This window comes from Marmota marmota, unplaced genomic scaffold (assembly GCF_001458135.2).
Source record: "Marmota marmota marmota unplaced genomic scaffold, marMar, whole genome shotgun sequence".
Taxonomy (NCBI): domain Eukaryota; kingdom Metazoa; phylum Chordata; class Mammalia; order Rodentia; family Sciuridae; genus Marmota; species Marmota marmota.
In genome coordinates, this window is record NW_025999991.1 from 7,491,082 (window position 1) to 7,498,737 (window position 7,656).

The window sequence follows — 7,656 nt, forward strand, 5'->3', positions numbered from 1 at the left end:
ACCCAATTCCAAGCTTCATAGCTCCCCTGGTCTGGTTGTGATATGTGGGAGCCATAAAAAAAAGGTTAACTGAGTGTTACATCCAGAGAGACGGAAAACCTCCTCAGTTATTGATCAAGTCAATTTTCTAGTCATAAGGAGGCAAAAAGTTGGGGAAGAGACATTGGTTTAAAAATTTATATTGGTTTAAAAATTTATCCAAGAAATAAATTCACATGGGTTAAAATGACCACCCAGTCTATTTAGGGATATGTTATGAAGTATCAATGCAGGAGGGGAACTTGATTGTACTGGAGGAGGACAAGGCATCTAGTTTAGTTGGTAGAAATAGTGTGCTGACATGTCACCGTTGTGATGAAGTTTAAGGATTATGAGCCCCAATTGTAGATGCTGTTGCATAAAATAATGGTGACTGGGAATATTTTTGGTTTTGTTCTGTATTGAAAAATAAAATGCAATGGCTTGGAAACCTTGCTCAGGTGTCTGTCAGACAGTTTGAGAACACTGGTCAGTGACACCCTTACCCTGCACTTGAGTTGGGAGAGGGAAGTGAGCCATAGACACACTGAGGATGGTTCTAGGCTTCTGCTCACTGGGCACTCATTCTGGGTGTGCTCATCACTCCCATGGCCTTTGTGTCATATGAATGCTCATGCAGTCCCCCGTTCTGAAAGCCAGACCCACTGATCCTTCTTGCCTACTTCATATCTGAAACATTACTCTTCCTAAACGGAAACCTCCGCCCATCCCCATATCTGTTTCCTCTTTGGGGGTCCCCATCTTGGCAACTGGACTGTGGGCAGAATTCTAAATCTTCAACACCCGTCTTTCCCAATCCAATATACTATCAAAACCAACTATCAACGCCATAAGCCAAAACTTCCATAGCTTTTGCTGGGTCATTGCCAGCACAGCCCCTCTGCTTACTCACAGTGCCTCTCCACTGCAGGGCGCACTGCCGCCACGGTGTCATTGTCACCCATCCCTGGTGACCATGAGGTCTCAGGATGGAGTCTGAGACTTCAAGAGGGTCTCTAGGACTGTGCAATCTTTCCTTGGCTTACTCTTCTGGCTTTGCTCTTCCCTCCTAGATACCCCATCCTTCCAATCCTTCTGGTTTCTCAAGAGCTGCCTCGGAGCCTGCTCTGATTCTTCTCCCCCTCCTGGAACACTCTTACTGCCTTATGGGTCTGGCTAATATTCCCAACACTCATTATTCTTCAGATCTCAGCTTAGATGTAACTTTTCAGGGAAATACTTTGTTTCACCCCAAGTTAGGTGTCTCTATTATGCTGTCATATTCTCCTTTGTTCCTTTACAGCATTTATTATAATTGTAATTAAGCACATATTTGTACCATTTTAAAACTGCCAGCTCGCTTGCTAGAGTACAAAATCCTTGAGGATAGAGAGCATGTTTGTTCTGTTTATTGTGGTATCTTCAAAATTCTAGATATATTTATGTCCTCAGGAAATGTGTGATGAATGAAGATTTCAACACCTGTACAATCCATCTGCATGCTTCCCGGAACTTTCATAATTTTTGTTCATTTACCTTTCCCTTAGTCAACTTTCAGCCCTACAACACCAGAATCTTCCCTTTCCAAATGAGAATGCCAGGCACTCAGCAGAGTATGCTGCACACAGTAGGTTCTTGATGCTGAAAACAAATATCTTGATCCTCCTGCTACAGCTTTTGGGTCCATCTCCTCCAGGGCTGCTCCCCCACCCTGGACTCTGTCTTTGTACTCTTCTTAGTTTGAAATCTTCTTGAGAGCAGTTAGTTATGGAAGAGGGGACATACAACAGACCATGCTGAGGTGTCCATGCTGTTCACTGTGCAACTTTCCCAGGCAGGAGCAACAGTTTGGTTCACACAGGCTGCAGACCAGCACTCTGTGACCCCTACATGGACCCCTGTTTGATGTGGCCTTTACAATGTCCAAAATAATTTTGAATTGAATGCCAACATTGAAAGACTGGCAGATTTTACACACATATTTCTCTTGGGTAATCAGAAGATTGGGTAACACTGTTCTGCCATTCCTGCTGGGTGACAAGTTGGGCTGAGGAGAGTGTGCAACCTCTAAGTATCAAGAACCATGCATAATCCATAATATGTGCTCGACAAATTTCTTAGAAGAGGAATAAGAAGTTCATGAAAGAATATAAAAGCTATTCTATCTGAATTCTCCTATTGATAGACACTCTTACTTAAAAACAAATTCTCTCAAGCTCTGTTTTACAATAGGTACAAATGATTTTGCAGTACTATTTTAGTAGATAGTATTCTATACTACTCTAGATGTCAAGTTTTAAATGTATACATTGTTATTTTTATTGTATTTTCAATTCAAATTTGAATATTAATTGACCACGTAATGGCTGATGAACAAACTCATGATTTTAGGTTTCGATTTACCACTAACTCTCATAATAACTTAACTTAAACCAAGTCCTAATACTTGTATCTTTTCCTGTTCTTCCACCAACCAGCTCTGTAATGGCACAGTCTATATTGTAGCTCACTTATAAGTAATAAACATGATCCTCTTCTTTACTATGTTGACAAGAAAGGAAACTCTTGGGGAGGCGGGGGCAGAGGCTGAATTGGGATGTTCTGCACTTTTCTCAGCTGTCCAAAGTTTCCATTAACGATGAAGTATAAAGACAGGAAAGCAGGAGATCTTCTGAAGAAAAAAAAATGATGTATTTTTTTTCTAGAATGATATAGAAGTGATGGTAGGTGTAATGACTATAATTTCTTAGTGGTTATGATAAGTAAATAAATGCTTCTGAGCTATTTTAGTTTGGGTAGAACTGAGAAAAACTGTCATTATGTGGACAAATTTTATTTTAAAACATTGTTCTAGGGTACTTCCTTATTCCAAATGGAAAACGATGTCAGAGAAATTATGCCTTTGACTATAATAGAAAATATCAAGCTTTAAATCATCTCACCTCCCACAGTGAAATTTGCCAAAACAACATTCAGAAAAAGCTAAGATTTAACGTTCCAGTGTGGGTGTTTAACTTTTCAGATCATATTCTGTTGTTGTAAGTAGGCATTCGACTGTAATCACAAAAACGTTAATTTAAAGGATAGTAGAATTTTAAGTGACACTGTTAAAGTGAATTAGTCATAAAAAATGACTAGTCACCCAAAATGACCAAAGCTTCCTTTCAAATTTTAAATAATATAAAAAAATGAAGGAGGCTATTTAAAGTCTATGTACAGCCTCACTTGCAGAAGCAGAAGGCAGAGTTTTGGCTGCAGCAGATGAAAGTAAGGGGTGTAGTTTTGGAAAGAAGAGGGCCACAGAAGGGAAATAAATGCCACATTTTTACATGCTCTGTGTAAACTACTTACTGGACAATGCCTGGAATATGATGTGTGAAACAGATTCAACCCTGCCAGCTAAGGGTAAATGAAAAATGAAAGTTGCTTACTGTGACAAAGAATGGAGTATAAATATTGCCACAATTGCTTGTTAAAGCAAGGAAAATGATCAATAAGAACAACAAAAAACACTCCAGTGCTCAAAAGAAGAACATATTGAAATTGAGTATCTTTACCTTGTATTTTTCAAATGTCTAATGTGCTATCTAAAATTACTAGATATTTAAGAAATAAAAAATCGAGAATCATAATCAAAAGAGAAAAATTAATGATTAGCCCAAGATGATCCAGACATTGGAAGAGCAGACAAAATTTCAAAGCAGCCATTATAACTGTTTCAAGGATACAAAGGAAAATATGCCTATAGTAAATGAACAAATTAAAAACTCTTCTCATTTGATAAACACAAATTATAAGAAAAAACTAAATAGAATTTTGAGGAATTGTACATGTAGTATCTGAAATAAATAAATCTCAGGATGGTTTTAACAGGGGTGAAAAAAGAATCAGGGAACATGGAAGATAGATTGATAGAATTTACCCAATCTGAATGTCAGAGAGAAAAGAGAATGAAAACACAAACAAGAACAAAACATGAAAGGACAGAGTTTCAGTGAACTTGGTATATTACCAGAAGATATATCAGTGGAGATCAAGAGACACTGAGAGAAAACGGGAAGAGATATATTTGGAAAAATAATGGTCTTTAATTTTCCAAATTTGGCAAAAGACATATATTTTCAGATTTTAACAGCTCAGAATATTATGTCTAGTTACATTATTAACTTCTGGAAAAATGACAAGTGACATATAGGGAAACATAGGGAAACACAAAGGGGAACACAGATGTGAATTACCTTGAGTGTTCATCAGAAACAAATGGAGGCCAGAAGATACATCAATACATCTTTTTTTTTTAACAAACATCTCTTGTAGACAGCAGATGTCCAATATTTGCTTTAATTTATGTAAAAAGTACAGAACAGGGTAACAATGAGTATAAAATCTGAATACGATCTTACTATGGTTTGGATATGAGGTGTTTCCCCAAAGCTTTTAATGCCTGGATGTTTGGAGGTCAAGTGATGAGATTACGAGAACTGTAACATCATCAGTTCATTCTTATTCGAATGGACTGACTGGGTGGTAAGTGTGGGTAGGTGGGCCTAGCTGAAGGAGGTGAGTACTGGGGGTGTGCCCTGGAAGGGTTCATCTTCTCTGATGCCCCTTTGCCCTCCTTCTCCACTTCTTGGCTGCCATGAGGGAAGCAGTGCTCCTCTACCTTGCCCTTCTGCCATGAAGTTCTGCCTCACTTTGGGCCCAGGCAATGGAGTCAGCCACCTATGGACTCAAGACTTCTGAAACCATGAGCCACCCAAAACACTCTCTCCTCTAAGTTGTTCTCCTTGGTATTTTGGTCACAATGACACAAAATATAACAGGTTTTTAAATAAAAATAGTTTATTGTTATTTTCCATGTGACTTTTCAGCCTTTTGGCTAAGATCAAGTGTAAAAATAGTATATAATTATTTTCATGATTTTGATAATTGTTTTGTGGCTAAGAGACTATCCATTTTCTTTGGACATGTGCACTGACACATTTAGGAGTAAAATGGAATAACATTTGCAATGTACTTTTGATTGATTCACTAAAAATATGCATCAACCCATAAAGCAAAGAGAGCAAAATGTGAATAATTATAGAATCTGGATGCAGGAAACTGGGGGAATTCTTTGTAGCTTTCTTTCAACTTTATTCTAGCCTGAAAATATTTTTAAATGAAAAATTATAACACTAAAAGAAATGAGGTCAGGAACTGATTGTTCCCTAAATTCCAACTAAGTATGAATGACTGTTTTTTTTTTTTTTTAAGAAGGCAATTAAATCTAACATTCTTCTTGCATCATTTTTTCTAATTAGGGAAAATACATCATTGATCACAAACTTAAAAGTTCTTCTGAAATGGTTCAGTTGCTCATTTTTCCTGCAGAGATGGGTCTCCTGTGAGATTTTTAGCTGGAGACAGGTAAGAACAGTGAAAAGTAATCTCAAAATGAGTTACCTGGAGATAGAACTTTTGAAGAAGAGGATCTCTTTGGAATGAGATCCTCATTCCCTACTCCTGTTATCAGTATAATTCCCTACAGTTAGCCTGGGAAGAGAGGATTCTGGTATACATTCCTGCCTGAAGAGATAGCACAACATAGGGCTTCTCAAACTCTCCTCTACATCTGAATCAGGGAGGATCTTCTTTCGTTCAGTACTAAGTAGGCTAAGTCCTTAACTTACACGAGGCTCTGGGATCACTTCCAAAAATATCGTTGACAGCTGAAGATGCTGTATGCGACTGCTCCGCCACCCAACAGGACGCAAAGCTAACACAACTTATTAATTTACTGGCTTCAGATATGACTTGGTCATTCAGATTACTCCTAAGGTGATTCTAAAGTGCAGCAAACTTGAAAACCACTGGTGAAAAGCTACATACCTATTAAATGGCTTCCAATTAAAATCCAGATTCCAGATCTTACCAGTTAAATATTCTGGGGCAAAGGTCTGAGCCTTAGTTTTCTTGGGCATACAGGAAGAATGAGAACATCCTTGTGGTAGGGCTATTGGTAGCAAATGGGGATATATGTAAAACACTTAGCATGGTGCCTAACTCATAGTAGTCGCTCAGTATATGGCATTTATTTATTAATTTATTACCATCATTTTTGAGGTATGATCTTGCAACAGTGTTGCCCAGGCTGGCCTCAAACTCGTGATCTTGCTGGAGTTGAGCTCCATTTTTACCAGATATGCGATGTTGGCATAGTTATTTGACTTGTGAATCGCAGCTCTTTCCTGTGGATATGAGAATTCAACTAGATGACGCCCATGAAAACGTCTCTGCAAACTGCATGGAGGTAGGTTAGGGTCTGTTCCTGAATGTATTCTGATAACATCCCATTACAGTCTCTTCCCCTACGCCTACAAAAATGAAGTCAGAACCCCCGTCTTCAGTCGGACCCCAAGCTGGCCGCCGCCACTTGCGCGTCCTTGTCACGGCGCTGCGCGCTGTGACGCTCTCCGCGGCCACGCAGACCCGGGTTTCGGGAGAGGAGGTTCTACACCTGAGGTCCACGGGCTTGAACACGGCGGGGATATGGCTACTGGACCCCGGACCAGGCCGCCTCCTCCTAGCAGGTCCTTGGACTGTACGTCCGCTCAACGAAAAAGTGCACAGGGGGACATCGGCTCTCACCCCCACGCAGCCGCCCAGCCATCACTGGCGCTCGGCTCGAGGCCCACGGCTGCGTCCCCAGATCCGCTGCCCCCGGGTGCGGAAGAACGCGTCTCGTAGAGCAGTCAAGTCGCGAGCCTTTAACTCAGCCCGAGGCTGCGAGGCGGGCACAGGGACTCCCAGTCCTCCTGGAGTTTCCGGAGCCGCCCTCGAGGCGGAGGGATGGGGCAGAAAGGAGGCGGGATCCGCCCGGGAAGAGCCTGCTCCGCTGGGAATCCCGGCGGTCCTCCACCCAAGACACTCGTCGTGAGCCCAAACCGCATCTCCTTTATATTGACTCTTTCGGCTTCCCGTTTTCCTTCTTTCGGGGAGGGGTGGGACTTCCCGTCTTGTCTTTGAGTGACTTCCGGATAGAGCTGCTGGGCTAAAAGCAAGTCGACCCACGGGGACCTTCGGCCACTCGGGGGGAAAAAGACGCAACTCAATTTAGGTTTTACTAGAGCAGTCGAAAGATCTTGCCTTTTGGTTGTGGTGTCTGGTGTTCCAGCCACCACAGAGTCGCCCTGGGAACGGCCGGAAGTCGCTAAAAGGAGAAACAGGAAGTCCCGCCTTTTCCTCCCAGAGGGAAGACGGTGAGCCGGAGGAGTCAGTCAGAGGGGCGAGTAGGAGCGATTCCGTCGGCAAACAGGTAAGTTATTCTCTGGCGGGGCGGGGGGCCTGGAGGCGGGGACCGTCCAGCGTCAGCGCGGGGCCTGGGGGCGGTGGCTTGAGGGCCCGGGGCCGGGCGGCTGGACGCCCGGAGCCCCGTCAGGGCCCCTTTGCTCTTTCTCCTCCCCCTCCCCCCGCCTCCGCCCCTCCCTGCCGCCGTTCCCTCCCGACGCCCGCCCAGACCCACGCCCGGACACACACCCTCGCCCGTCCGCTCGCGCTCGCCACCCTGCCCGGCGCCCCGACACGTCCCTGCGCGCCCGCCTGCTGCCCTCGCAGCCTGGCCCAGAGGCGGCCTCGCGTCCTGCAGTCCGCGGGTTG

General features: G+C 43.0%; 1 protein-coding gene across 7 annotated transcripts in view; it reads left to right on the forward strand.

Moving 5' to 3' along the window:
* The first annotated feature begins 5,990 nt into the window (after positions 1 to 5,990).
* The window catches only part of Znf407 (zinc finger protein 407), a 424,361-nt gene continuing 422,695 nt past the window's right edge, over positions 5,991 to 7,656 (forward strand). For 3 of the 7 annotated variants that reach the window (XR_007348960.1, XR_007348961.1, XM_048806662.1), the window contains exon 1: positions 6,514 to 7,315. The gene's annotated coding sequence lies outside the window, so the exon portion shown is untranslated. Of the gene's footprint in view, positions 6,311 to 6,511; positions 7,316 to 7,656 lie in introns of those variants that run through there. The other 4 variants (XM_048806660.1, XM_048806661.1, XM_048806658.1 and 1 more) reach the window with 3 other exon arrangements.